Raw genomic sequence first — 15,464 nt, forward strand, 5'->3', positions numbered from 1 at the left:
CACTTTTACAAGAAAACTCCCCGGCACACTCTGGACCCGGCACTCTATAATTTGGTAAGGAAGCCGTAAAATTGAACTTGTTGAAATAAACCAGTTTTCAAAGTAACACGAACATAATTGGAAAATTAGACTCATGTGCTGGGCTTCAGATGGCGGCTGCCGCTTTTCTGTAAGTGAAGGAGACTCCTCGCTAGAAGACGTACAAGATCGCGGAAGACAGAATTAGTTATACAACAATATCAAAGCCGCAGAGCCGGGGATGTTTGCGAGGAGACAAGCAGAAAATAACAGTGCCCATAACAGGCTTATGTGTGTTATTGTAACCCCCGAAAGTCAATTTATGGGATGACTGGCCGAATTTAGCATGGATTTTAGCTGTGCGTACACATGTTATATGGACTGCGGAGAGACTGCTATTTTCAATGAGTTGTTCAGGACTATCTCCGTAGAACGGGTCATCATTATCAGACTGGAGGGGGTCTGACATTGACACTCTCACAGATCGGCTGATACCAGGTTCATCCATAATCTTGAAGTAAGTGATGTATAGGGCCAGAACTATGACGTGGCCGTAAACAGGAGTTGAGTATTACAACTCAGCTCCTGTTTACTTCAAAGGGAACTTACAGTTGTGTGAAAAAATGTTTACCCCCTTCCAATGTTTACCCCCTTCCTGATTTCTTATTCTTTTGCATGCTTGTCACGCTTAAATGTTTCAGATCATAAAAATGTTTTAATATTAGACAAAGATAACACAAGTAAACACAAAATGCAGTTTTTAAATGAAGGTCTTTATTATTAAGGGAAAAATGAAATCCAAACCTACAGGGACCTGTGTGAAAGAGTGATTCCCACCCCCCCTTAAAACATAAATTAACTGCGGTTTATCACATTTTTGGGAAGCTAAGTTCAATTTCCCTAGTCACACACAGGCCTGAGTACTGCCACATCTGTTCTCAATCAAGAAATCACTTAAATAGGACCTTCCTGACAAAGTGAAGTAGACTAAAAGATCCTCAAAAGCTAGACATCATGCTGCGATCCAAAGAAATTCAGGAACAAATGAGAAGCAAAGTAATTGAGATCTATCATTCTGGAAAAGGTTATAAAGCCATTTCTAAAGCTTTGGGACTCCAGCAAACCACAGTAAGAGCCATTATCCACAAATGGTGAAAACATGGAACATTGGTGAACCTTCCCAGAAGTGGCTGGCCGACCAATATTACCCCAAGAGCGCAGCAATGACTCATCCAAGAGGTCACAAATCTTGATGATCGCCAAGACATTTGGAAGAATACTCTGTGGACTGATGAGACAAAAGTTGAACATTTTGGAAGGTGTATGTCCCATTACATCTGGCGTAGACATAACACAGCATTTCAGAAAAGGAACATCATACCAACAGTAAAATATGGTGGTGGTAGTGTGATGGTCTGGGGCTGTTTTGCTGCTTCAGGACCTGGATGACTTGCTGTGGTAAATGGAACCATGAATTCTGCTGTCTTACCAAAAAATCCTGAAAGAGAATGTCCGACCATCTGTTTGTGACCTCAAGCTGAACCGCACTTGGGTTTTGTAGCAGAGCAATGATCCAAAACACACCAGTAAGTTCACCTCTGGATGGCTTAAGAAAAACAAAATTAAGACTTTGGAGTGGCCTAGTCAAAGTCCTGACCTTAATCCGATTGAGATGCTGTGACATGACCTTGAAAAAGTGGTTCATGCTCAGAAACCCTCCAATGTGGCAGAATTACAACAATTTTGCAAAGATGAGTGGCCAAAATTCCTCCAGAGCATTGTAAAAGACTCACTGACAGTTATCGCAAATGCTTCATTGCAGTTGTTGCTGAAAGGGTGGACAACCAGTTATTAGGTTTATGGGGAAATCACTATTACACAGAGCCCTGTAGGTTTGGATTTCTTTTTCCCTTAGTAATAAAGACCTTCATTTAAAAACTGCTTTTTTTGTTTACTTGTGTTATCTATGTCTAATATATTTAAATTTGTTTTGTGATCTGGAACATTTAAGTGTGACAAGCATGCGAAAGAATAAGAAATCAGGAAGGGGCAAACACTTTTTCACACCTGCAAAATCAGAGAACGGCCACAAGACAGCGCACCGAGCTGTGGTCACTTCAGCAGGACATGGAAACCGATGATCAGTGAGAGTGCCGGATGCTGGACCCCACCAATCTGATATTAAAGGCCTGTCCTATCAATATCAAAGTCATGGCAACCCTTTTAAAGGGGCTATCCAATAAAAATAAAACATTTTACATTCATACGATCCAGAGAACAGGAATGGAGCTGTATTCAGCATGTTAGGCCACCACTTCTATAGGCAGTAAATGGAGTGGTGGTCTTTGTCTTTAGAGTTGAGCATAAAGATTCATAAGACCCTGATCCAGTGGCCACATTGGAAGTCAGACCGTAGACCTGACAACTGGACCCTCCTCTGATTAGTAGACCTGGAGTGACGTCCGCTTTGAAGCACGGCACACACAAGACTTCTACCGCTCCTGCTAATTAGAGGAAGATCCGGGGATGCCAGCACAGAGGAGGGGGATCGTAGGGCTCTGGTCATACAGACATGGACTACCAATGAAGTAGGTCCTCCAATGTTTTTGCTCAAGTCTATGGGTCGCACATGCTCAGTAATGCTCCGATAATTCAACTCTCATGATTGCTGAGGGGTCCCGGCCGTCTAAGGTAATCCTCCCTAGGGATCATACATTTATTACTTTGGGTAATCCTCTGGGACAACCTTTTTAAGGTTGGGACTTACTTAATTTTCTAATGGGAGAGGCTGGGGAGTGCAAAGGGGGCATATGACCCGGGAACTGGGTGCAAGAGAAGGCTCCAAAAAGTCAATCAGGGTGGCAGATCAGGGCATTCCGAAACATGACACAGGGAGAAAACAGAACCAAAATGACTGAAAGTCTACTGGTGTCACTGGGACTGGCTCAGCAAACTGAGAATAACCGTTTTGTGTATATAGCTCTAATGCAGACCTATGGTTTATGGTTACAAGCTAAAAAACAAAACGCTGGGCTGGATGATCCTGCCTTCATTTGTTACTAACTTTCATCTGCATCCTCCGTGTGCTGAACAATGGAAAGATGTGACACAGGGAAGGGAGGATGACTGCAGGATAAAGTATGTAGGGCTGTAACCATGGAGACCTATTGGTCTGCACAGGAACTGTATACAGAAATACAAGACTTGGAAACAAGTCTGCTAAAGAGCTTAAACATTTTAGCATACATTCAATATAGCATTTAAAACATCTCTATCTATTATCTATCAGCTATCTATCTATCATCTATCTATTATCTATTTATCATCTATCTATTATCTATCATCTATCTATCTATTATCTATCTATTATCTATCATCTATCTATTATCTATCATCTATCTATCTATTATCTATCTATCTTCTATTATCTATCTATCCATATATCTATTTGTCCATATATCTATCTATCTATTATCTATCATCTATCTATTATCTATCATCTATCTATCTATTATCTATCTATTATCTATCTATCTATTATCTATCTATATATCTATCTGTCTATTTATTATCTATCATATATCTATTATCTATCATATATCTATCTATTATCTATCATCTATCTATCTCTATATCTATCTATCCATTAAAGATTTTGGATGTTTGACGTAATCACCTCTCAACACGATTGGACAATTCTTCAATATCTGGCAAACACTTTCCCAACATTGGCCAATGTCGTTTAATAATGGTTGCGACTTCATTGCTCTCTTGACAATACGCCGCAACCATGGAAATTCTCTTTGTCATATTATTCATATCTTTTCTTGTATTTAGTAAAGCCATTCGATCTATATCTTTAGCCCTCTGTTCACATTGGTATGTATAGTAAAAATAATGATCGTTTTTGTTTAATCTTGATACACTGATCATTTGCACTTTATATACAGATTGTATTATAAAATGTTGTATATTCACTAATTGATATTATGATCGATGCACTTATACACTGCTCAAAAAAATAAAGGGAGCACTGAAATAACACATCCTAGATCTGAATGAATGAAATCTTCTCATTGAATACTTTGTTCTGTACAAAGTTGAATGTGCTGACAACAAAATCACACAAAAATCATCAATGGAAATCACATTTATTAACCAATGGAGGCCTGGATTTGGAGTCACCCCCAAATTTAAAGTGGAAAAACACACTACAGGCTGATCCAACTTTGATGTAATGTCCTTAAAACAAGTCAAAATGAGGCTCAGTATTGTGTGTGGCCTCCACGTGCCTGTATGACCTCCCTACAACGCCTGGGCATGCTCCTGATGAGGCTGAGTATTGTGTGTGGCCTCCACGTGCCTGTATGACCTCCCTACAACGCCTGGGCATGCTCCTGATGAGGCTCAGTATTGTGTGTGGCCTCCACGTGTCTGTATGACCTCCCTACAACGCCTGGGCATGCTCCTGATGAGGCTGAGTATTGTGTGTGGCCTCCACGTGCCTGTATGACCTCCCTACAACGCCTGGGCATGCTCCTGATGAGGCTCAGTATTGTGTGTGGCCTCCACGTGCCTGTATGACCTCCCTACACCGCCTGGGCATGCTCCTGATGAGGCTGAGTATTGTGTGTGGCCTCCACAGGCCTGTATGACCTCCCTACAATGCCTGGGCATGCTCCTGATGAGGCTGAGTATTGTGTGTGGCCTCCACGTGCCGGTATGACCTCCCTACAACGCCTGGGCATGCTCCTGATGAGGCTGAGTATTGTATGTGGCCTCCACGTGCCTGTATGACCTCCCTACAATGCCTGGGCATGCTCCTGATGAGGCTGAGTATTGTGTGTGGCCTCCATGTGCCTGTATGACCTCCCTACAATGCCTGGGCATGCTCCTGATGAGGTTGCGGATGGTCTCCTGTGGGATCTCCTCCCAGACCTGGACTAAAGCATCCGCCAACTCCTGGACAGTCTGTGGTGCAACGTGACGTTGGTGGATGTGACTCGCCCCCTGGGCCGTGGGGCACGCGGATCCGGGCGATAGGGGAACGATGGGGGTAGTAGTAGTGGCGGCCCGGTCCCGCGGCTCAGGGTGGTCAGGCCAATGGTAGTCTGCTGCGTGCTTCAGATAATGTCCGACTACGCCACCCGTGGATTGCGGTTATTAGGAACCGCCGCTGCATGCAGACCGCTGGGGCTGATGAGGTGTGCAGCTAGGGTAGTGTGACTCCCCACGGGAAGAGTGCGGCCCCAGGGCAGTGTAGTGGATGGTGGGAGTGATGGTGGTGAAGGTCCCAGTACAGGTAGTGCCGGAGGAGCGAAGGAGCACACGGACAACAAGTTACAGTCCTGGGTCTTTACTCACAGTTCGTTTGTTCCGGGTCACTTCCGTCGGCAGTGACCGCCCGAGCCGTGCTGCGTCCACCAGGTGAGGGGCTCGGTCAACTCCCAGGCAGTTCAGGAGCATGGCACAGGACCCCCTTTAATCCTTTCTCTGGTCTGCCTCACCAGTGACCCACTTTTGTCCAGCTGCCGCGGACTCGTGCGGTTAAACGTGGGCCCCGTCCTCCGCTGTCCTATATGGTGCCTTCCTAGCAGGTTTGATGAGGTGTCACACCAATAGATGATCACGACGACCGGTCTTTGGCTGAGGGTAGTTTCTCCTCCACCAACTTGGGATCCGGTACCCTTAATCTGCCTGACCCTTCACCCTGGATTCTCGTGGGTTCTTAGGGTCCCTTCCACCTTCTTGTTCCTGAGCCCTTCTGTTTCTCTCTCTCTTTCTTTGCAGTTCCTTTCTGTTTCTGTTCCTTTCTCTTGGAGCTGAGATGAGCCAAAATCTCAGCTCCCCTTCACCTCCTCCTCGGCCTCTCACTAGGCCCTTCTGGAGTAGAGCTCCTACAGAGCTGTCTTCTCCTCTCTGGCCAGAACCTAGATCTAAGATGGTGCCCACCTTTTATACCTCCCTCTGACCATGAGCCCAGGTGACCAGCAACCAATGAGCTCCTATCTACGCTCAGGAACCAACCCCTATCTGCCCCTACAGCACTGTGTGTTCCACCCCCCTCCCCACTCCAGGCAGGGACATAGTCGGTCGTGCCTGCACTTCTGTCTAGTGGGAGCACCGTTGAGCTGTTCCTCGGAAATGGGGTGTGTGTGCTGTATGCAGCTAACTGAGCCCTGGTCCATACTCCATCCTTACCTGGGAGTGGAATATCACACCTCTGGACTGAGGTGCAATACCCCTGCAGCGGCCGAACCCTCGGGGCGCTACATTCCCCCCTGGTAAAGCACAGCACGTCCTTGGGCTGGAAAAGAGCAAAAACAGTTAATTACAGGACATGCAAAACTTTTTAAAACTTTTCATATCAGAAAACAGGCAACATGGTTCAATTCCCTTTATGGGAAACGCTTTCCTTTTCTTGTCACACTATTATAAAACACTTTGCTAATGCCTCTGGAACTCTTTTGTCATATAAAACATCTTGTAAAACATTTGCATTATTACATAGCAGCATATAAAACTTTCTCATGTAAAACATTTTTAAGTAAAGCACATTCTTGGATTCTTGGATCATGGCCACGGTGCAACTTGCGACCAGGTAAAGGTGCAACAGTCCAGTAAATCTTGAGGTAGACGTTGCAGTCTTTTTTATAAAACCAGTAGGGGGCGCTTTAGGAAGCGCAACTATATACAAGGGATTTGACTGCTCTCAGTCCTCGGCCAGTTTTGGGAAGGGAATGGCTGCTCACAGTCCTCAGCCTGGTAGGGGATGAGGGGCACACAGGTAACAGTTCAATATTTGTCCCAACGGGGACCACACTTTCAAGACGGGAACAGTCCCAAAAACAGTTCTGATACCCTGACGGGTAACTATGTACACAGGTACTTTGCTACTTACTAGTAGCGGTGTCCTCCATATGCTCCTTCTTCCTCCTCATATCGTTCTTCAGACCCGTCCGGGTCCTCTTGGCTCTCCTCATAGCCGCGGTATTGCAGCTCCTCCTCGGTGAGCCGATGGACATGTAGGGCGTATGGTCCTTTTACACCTACGTGGCGGGTAAAGGCGACCACATCACCAGGGTATAGGTCACGGCCACGATGTCCCTCAGGTAGATGACTCTCCACGTCCCTGCGGGTCACAAAGACGTCGCCTGCGGTTTCTGGGCCCCTGATGAAGCCCCAGCCGTTCTCCATGTGGAACTTGACTATGGTCCCGGTGATTCGGGGACCACGGGCTGCTTGGGGGTCTTGGCGGGCCTTGCGCTTTTGTTCAGCACTCTGGGCTTGGAGCCGTTCCTCTCTGACGCGCCTCTCTCGTCGCTCCCGCTCAAAGGTCGCCAGTTGCTGATGACAGGCCTCCAGACGACGGACCGCGTCTGCCCGGGTCTCTTGAGAGAACCCCATCAAGTTCTCGCTGGTGGGGTCCCACGCAAATTGGACGTCCTCCAGTGGGGGTAGGGTGACCTCGACGGGTTCAGGAGCCGGTATCAGAGGCTCGCACGGGGGCTGGGCCTTCCATGGCTGATTGTCGGTCACTTCAGCCGGCCACTCCAGCGGCAGTCCATCCGGACCGGTGTGATGTGCCAATAGGTCCACGCCCAGTGATGGTATAGTGGGGGGACCTAATCTTGGAGCAGCGCCCGGGGGCACTTGGCCTTGCGACCAGGCCGGGGGTCTTGTGGCTGCGCTAGGTGGCAGTCCCATCCGGGACAGGGGCGCAGGCTTAGCGATGGCGCCCGGGTCATCCAGGCCTTGCGACTGGGCCGATGATGCTTCCTGCTTTACGGCGCCCGGGGTCGAGGGGCGTGGCGCTGGGCGGGGCGTGGCCGCGGCGCTCGCCGCTTGAGGCCTAGCCGGGAGCAGTGGCGGCGCGGCAACAGGTGCGGTGAGTGGGGCTTCTGGTGCTGCGACGGGAGGCTGGGGCAGGCTTGCGGGTGCTGGGCTTGGGGTGGTGACGTCCCCTTCACTTGCCTCAGTCCTCGTGGCTCCCTCCGCGGCGTCGCCTCTGGTCCTCTCTCCTCTTGCGCCGTCCTCAGAGGCAGGCAAACCCCGGGGTGCGGCTGAGGCCTGTCGCTGGTGGGTCTCGGCCTGCCGGGCCAGTTCCTCTCTCCACTCGGTGAGTGCACTCCGCTGCGCCCGGACCATCCTCCGCTCCACGTCCTCCAGTGCAGCTTGCGCACGCTCCGGGTCTCTGGGGAGCTGCGCTAGGACTTCTGCTAGGCTGCAGAGCGGTTCGGCCTGCAGCAGGCTTCGGGCCAGGAGGCTGGTGCTGCTGAGGGCGTCCATTCCCGGGTGCGGTCTGTCTGGACTGATCCAGACCACCCCCTGCCCCGCAGTTTTCTTCTCTTTCCGCCCCCATGGGGGGTGGTCCTGGGGCATTCTGCTGACAATCACTCTCAGGGGCAGCCCCCCCACGTTGACGGACATTTCCACAACCGTGCTCATGGTTGTCGGGGGCGGGCTTCCTCTTTGGCGCCATTCTGGGACCCGGCCCACGATGGGAGGCGGCCTCCTGTGGTCTTTTGGCGCGCACATTATGGCGCTCGTTCTTCTGGGGCGGGCGCCATCTTTAGTACCGTGAAACAGTCTCTTTTCCGGCGCGCAGTACCCGTGGTTAGCGGGCACGAAATCCTGCCGACTACGCCAAAGCTGACTCTCCCCCTGGGCCGTGGGGCACGCGGATCCGGGCGATAGGGGAACGATGGGGGTAGTAGTAGTGGCGACCCGGTCCCGCAGCTCAGGGTGGTCAGGCCAATGGTAGTCTGCTACGTGCTTCAGATAATGTCCGACTACGCCACCCGTGGATTGCGGTTATTAGGAACCGCCACTGCATGCAGACCGCTGGGGCTGATAAGGTGTGCAGCTAGGGTAGTGTGACTCCCCACGGGAAGAGTGCGGCCCCAGGGCAGTGTAGTGGATGGTGGGAGTGATGGTGGTGAAGGTCCCAGTACAGGTAGTGCCGGAGGAGCGAAGGAGCACACGGACAACAAGTTACAGTCCAGGGTCTTTACTCACAGTTCGTTTGTTCCGGGTCACTTCCGTCGGCAGTGACCGCCCGAGCCGTGCTGCGTCCACCAGGTGAGGGGCTCGGTCAACTCCCAGGCAGTTCAGGAGCATGGCACAGGACCCCCTTTAATCCTTTCTCTGGCCTGCCTCACCAGTGACCCACTTTTGTCCAGCTGCCGCGGACTCGTGCGGTTAAACTTGGGCCCCGTCCTCCGCTGTCCTATATGGTGCCTTCCTAGCAGGTTTGATGAGGTGTCACACCAATAGATGATCACGACGACCGGTCTTTGGCTGAGGGTAGTTTCTCCTCCACCAACTTGGGATCCAGTACCCTTAATCTGCCTGACCCTTCACCCTGGATTCTCGTGGGTTCTTAGGGTCCCTTCCACCTTCTTGTTCCTGAGCCCTTCTGTTTCTCTCTCTCTTTCTTTGCAGTTCCTTTCTGTTTCTGTTCCTTTCTCTTGGAGCTGAGATGAGCCAAAATCTCAGCTCCCCTTCACCTCCTCCTCGGCCTCTCACTAGGCCCTTCTGGAGTAGAGCTCCTACAGAGCCTCTACTCCCTGTCTTCTCCTCTCTGGACAGAACCTAGATCTAAGATGGTGCCCACCTTTTATACCTCCCTCTGACCAGGTGACCAGCAACCAATGAGCTCCTATCTACGCTCAGGAACCAACCCCTATCTGCCCCTACAGGACTGGGTGTTCCACCCCCCTCCCCACTCCAGGCAGGGACATAGTCGGTCGTGCCTGCACTTCTGTCTAGTGGGAGCACCGTTGAGCTGTCCCTCGGAAATGGGGTGTGTGTGCTGTATGCAGCTAACTGAGCCCTGGTCCATACTCCATCCTTACCTGGGAGTGGAATATCACACCTCTGGACTGAGGTGCAATACCCCTGCAGCGGCCGAACCCTCGGGGTGCTACAGATGGAGCGAGACATGTTGTCCCAGATGTGCTCAATCGGATTCAGGTGTGGGGAACGGGCGGGCCAGTCCATAGCTTCAATGCCTTCATCTTGCAGGAACTGCTGACACACTCCAGCCACATGAGGTCTGGCATTGTCCTGCATTAGGAGGAACCCAGGGCCAACCGCACCAGCATATGGTCTCACAAGGGGTCTGAGGATCTCATCTCAGTACCTAATGGCAATCAGGTTACCTTTGGCGAGCACATGAAGAGCTGTGCGGCCCTCCAAAGAAATGCCACCCCACACCATTACTGACCCACTGCCAAACCGGTCATGCTGAAGGATGTTGCAGGCAGCAGATCGCTCCCCACGGCGTCTCCAGACTCTGTCACGTCTGTCACATGAGCTCAGTGTGAACCTGCTTTCATCTATGAAGAGCACAGGGCGCCAGTGGCGACTTTGCCAATCCTGGTGTTCTGTGGCAAATGCCAAGCGTCCTGCACGGTGTTGGGCTGTGAGCACAACCCCCATCTGTGGACGTCGGGCCCTCATACCACCCTCATGGAGTCGGTTTCTAACTGTTTGTGCAGACACATGCACATTTGTGGCCTGCTGGAGGTCATTTTGCAGGGTTCTGGCAGAGCTCCTCCTGTTCCTCCTTGCACAAAGGTGGAGGTAGCGGTCCTGCTGCTAGGTTGTTGAACTCCTACGGCCCCCTCCATGTCTCCTGGTGTACTGGCCTGTTTCCTGGTAGCACCTCCAGTCTCTGGACACTACGCTGACAGACACAGCAAACCTTCTTGCCACAGCTCACATTGATATGTCATCCTGGATGAGCTGCACTACCTGAGCAACTTCTGTGGGTTGTAGAGTCCGTCTCATGCTACCATGAGTGTGAAAGCACAACCAACATTCAAAAGTGACCAAAACATCAGCCAGAAAGCATTGGTACTGAGATGTGGTCTGTGGTCCCCACCTGCAGAACCACTCCTTTATTGAGTGTGTCTTGATAATTGCCAATAATTTCCATCTATTGTCTATTCCATTTGCACAACAGCATGTGAAATTGATTGTCAATCAGTGTTACTTCCAAAGTGAACAGTTTGATTTCACAGAAGTTTGATTTACTTGGAGTTATATTCTGTTGTTTAAGTGTTTATTTTTTTGAGCAGTGTATATATATACAGTACAGACCAAAAGTTTGGACACACCTTCTCATTTAAAAATTTTTCTGTATTTTCATGACTTTGAAAATTGTACATTCACACTGAAGGCATCAAAACTATGAATTAACACATGTGGAATTATATACTTAACAAAAAAGTGTGAAACAACTGAAAATATGTTTTATATTCTAGGTTCTTCAAAGAAGCCACCTTTTGCTTTGATGACTGCTTTGCACACTCTTGGCATTCTCTTGATGAGCTTCAAGAGGTAGTCACCGGAAATGGTCTTCCAACAATCTTGAAGGAGTTCACAGAGATGCTTAGCACTTGTTGGCCCTTTTGCCTTCACTCTGTGGTCCAGTTCACCCCAAACCATCTCGATTGGGTTCAGGTCTGGTGACTGTGGAGGCCAGGTCATCTGGCGTAGCACCCCATCACTCTCCCTCTTGGTCAAATAGCCCTTACACAGCCTGGAGGTGTGTTTGGGGTCATTGTCCTGTTGAAAAATAAATGATGGTCCAACTAAACGCAAACTGGATGGAATAGCATGCCGCTGAAAGATGCTGTGGTAGCCATGCTGGTTCAGTATGCCTTCAATTTTGAATAAATCCCCAACAGTGTCACCAGCAAAGCACCCCCACACCATCACACCTCCTCCTCCATGCTTCACGGTGGGAACCAGGCATATAGAGTCCATCCGTTCACCTCTTCTGCATCGCACATGTTACGCACACGCCCGGGCAGACTAGCGTGAGCGTGATTAGTGATACCACTGTACCATGAACCAAGGAATGCCTGGAGGGGCGTAACTAAGTATCAACCCGATCCGACCAAGGTCGCACGGCGGCTCAGTCGACTCCGTGAACCAGGGAGGAACAGAGCAGAGTGACCAGGTGCTACTCCAGGTCAGACCCCGGTCACAGCTGTTGAACCACACAGGGGAATGCAGGAACAGGCAAGTTAGACTGGCATATTGACAGGTGGGTACTGGCAGGCACGGCTGGGATGACAGGTGTATATTGACAGGCACAGCTGGTATGCAGACAGGTGGGCACTGGCAGGCAAGAATGGCATGCAGACAGGTGGGCACAGGCAAGCACGGCTGACATGCAGACAGGCGGGTACTAGCAGGTAGGAATGTAGGCAGGATAGGGACCAGTACAGACTGGGATACAGGAACAGAGCCGTAGGTGCGACAGACAAGCATAGCGGAGCAAAACCCGCAGGTGCGGTAGACAAGCAGAGCAAAGCAAAACCCGCAAGTGCAGTAGACAAGCGGGAGCAGAGCAAAACCCGCTGGTGCGGTGAACAAGCAGAGCAGAGCAAAGCCGCAGGTACAGTGAACAAGCAGAGCAAAGCAAAACCCGCAGATGCGGTGAACAAGCAGAGCAGAGCAAAACCGCAGGTGCGGTGAACAAGCAGAGCAAAGCAAAACCCGCAGATGCGGTGAACAAGCAGAGCAGAGCAAAACCCACAGATTCGGTGAACAAGCAGAGCAGAGCAAAACCCGCAGATGCGGTGAACAAGCAAAGCAGAGCAAAACCGCAGATGCGGTGAACAAACAAATCAGAGCAAAAACCACAGATGCGGTGAACAAGCAAAGCAGAGTAAAACCGCAGATGCGGTGAACAAGCAAAGCAGAGCAAAACCCACAGATGTGGTGAACAAGCAAAGCAGAGCAAAACCGCAGTTGCGGTGAACAAGCAGAGCAAAGCAAAACCCGCAGATGCAGTAGACAGGACTGGGCTCTGTTCACATGGAACAGACTGGAAAACACAAGAAGATAGCTGGAACACAGGAGTTAGATACAGAGGCAGGGAAAAAGAACAAGCAGAACCAGATACACACAAGGTACTTGCAATGAAGTAGCGAGTGGACACAAAACTCACAAACAGTAGTACAGAGACAACGAGTTGGAGTTAGGTGCAGGTTCAGATACTGCAGGAAAAAGGGAAGATACAGACATAGAGACAAACAGGTAACAGACTAGGACACTGTTCAGACAGGATCTGAACCAGGAACAAGATACAGGAATGAGCCTGGGAACTCAGCTCCCAGGGTGGCAGAAACTGACTAGAAGTCAGAGATACAGGTAACGGCCCTGGGTACTCAGCCCCCAGGGTGGCGGAAACAGACTAGATTCAGGACAGGACCTGGCAACTCACAGTTGCACAGAACACACTGTAAGAAAGTGTTGGTCAGGCACCTCCTACTGGGTGAAGGGGGTTTAAGTATCCAGTGACTCACAGCAATACGCTGGGGACGCATTAGGACTGCGCACACTGTAGCTTTAAGAATCAGGAAGCAACAGCGCCGATGCCCTAAGCCAGCAGACAAGAGACATGCATACAGCAGGTAATGGAGCAAAGTGTGCAGCCTGGCCTGATAGGTAAGATTGCGGTCTTGCATGGTGGGAGATGGTAAGTCATGCCAGCACGCCGCCAGGCATGTTACAGCACAAAGACACAGTGGTTGGAACCAAAGATCTCAAATTTGGACTCATCAGACCAAAGCACAGATTTCCACTGGTCTAATGTCCATTCCTTGTGTTCTTTAGCCCAAACAAGTCTCTTCTGCTTGTTGCGTGTCCTTAGCAGTGGTTTCCTAGCAGCTATTTTACCATGAAGGCCTGCTGCACAAAGTCTCTTCTTAACAGTTGCTGTAGAGATGTGTCTGCTGTTAGAACTCTGTGTGGCATTGACCTGGTCTCTAATCTGAGCTGCTGTTAACCTGCGATTTCTGAGGCTGGTGACTCGGATAAACTTGTCCTCAGAAGCAAAGGTGACTCTTGGTCTTCCTTTCCTGGGGCGGTCCTCATGTGAGCCAGTTTCTTTGTAGCGCTTGATGGTTTTTGCAACTGCACTTGGGGACACTTTCAAAGTTTGCCCAATTTTTCGGACTGATTGATCTTCATTTCTTAAAGTAATGATGGCCACTTGTTTTTCTTTACTTAGCTGCTTTTTTCTTGCCATAATACAAATTCTAACAGTTTATTAAGTAGGACTATCAGCTGTGTATCCACAAGACTTCTGCACAACGCAACTGATGGTCCCAACCCCATTTATAAGGCAAGAAATCCCACTTATTAAACCTGACAGGGCACACCTGTGAAGTGGAAACCATTTCCGGTGACTACCTCTTGAAGCTCATCAAGAGAATGCCAAGAGTGTGCAAAGCAGTCATCAAAGCAAAAGGTGGCTACTTTGAAGAACCTAGAATATAAGACATATTTTCAGTTGTTTCACACTTTTTTGTTAAGTATATAATTCCACATGTGTTAATTCATAGTTTTGATGCCTTCAGTGTGAATGTACAAGTTTCAAAGTCATGAAAATACAGAAAAATCTTTAAATGAGAAGGTGTGTCCAAACTTTTGGTCTGTACTGTATGTCACGTTTATACTATTGCACTGTTTTGGGAAAGTTCCACATTTGGAATGAAACATCGCCATCACAATGGGTCAATTAACCATTTATATTTTTTGATCTTGGAATGCAACCTCTATTTTTCTGGATATCATCTATCTATTATTTATCTATCAATCATATCTATTATCTATCTATCTATCTATATCTATTATCTATCTATCATATCTAGTATCTATCTATTATCATCTATCTATCTATTATCTATCTATCATCTATCGGTGATCTCTCTCTATCTAATCTATTATCTATCTAACGGAAATCTAATCATAGTTATTCATTTTATTCTATATATAACTTACATAGAAAGCATCAATTAAAGAAGCACTCCTCCAATCAAAGATGTTTATCCTCTAACACATTCCAATCATCATATTATATAGCACTGTGCACTTACAATTGCTCATTTTGTCTTTCTACCCAGTTAATTCTTCTATTTTCTCTGCTCTATGTAGAAACAGGAAGTCTCTTGTCCCTGCATTTATCATTCCCCTCTTCATCTCCTGACCCAGCAGCCCCCCCCACCAGGGACTTTTGCAGTGGCTCATGAATCATGCAGAGAAAATTGACCTCCTGTTTCTACATAGAGCTTAGAAGGATTCAGCCCGTCAGTTTTTAATCATGTGATCTCATAGACCTAAAGGAAAAGAGAAGAATTAACTGGGTAGAAAGGCAAAATGAGCAATTGTAAGTCCACAGTGCTATATAATATGATGACTGAAATATATTAAGATGATAAAAACTTTGATGGGAGGAGGAGGAGGAGGAGGAGGAGGAGAAGAAGGGCTTCTTTAAAATCATTTTCCAATTATCAGCAAGAGAACAAAGGAATATACTATGAGATTTTTCTAGATTCCTCTTTTGTGAGTAGTTTCCTTTTGAGGTTGCACACAATAAATATATTAATATATTCCTCCTAGAGGCAGCCACACGGCTCCATATC

At 48.6% G+C, this 15,464-nt stretch overlaps 1 protein-coding gene across 2 annotated transcripts in view; it reads right to left on the bottom strand.

Annotated features, from left to right (window-relative positions):
• Nucleotides 1-15,464, bottom strand: part of PKHD1 (PKHD1 ciliary IPT domain containing fibrocystin/polyductin) — a 1,008,258-nt gene that overhangs the window by 58,381 nt on the left and 934,413 nt on the right. The gene's annotated exons all lie outside the window — the stretch shown is intronic.

This window comes from Phyllobates terribilis, unplaced genomic scaffold (genome assembly GCF_046119375.1).
Source record: "Phyllobates terribilis strain yellow unplaced genomic scaffold, ASM4611937v1 Scaffold_3__8_contigs__length_932513732, whole genome shotgun sequence".
Taxonomy (NCBI): Eukaryota; Metazoa; Chordata; class Amphibia; order Anura; family Dendrobatidae; genus Phyllobates; species Phyllobates terribilis.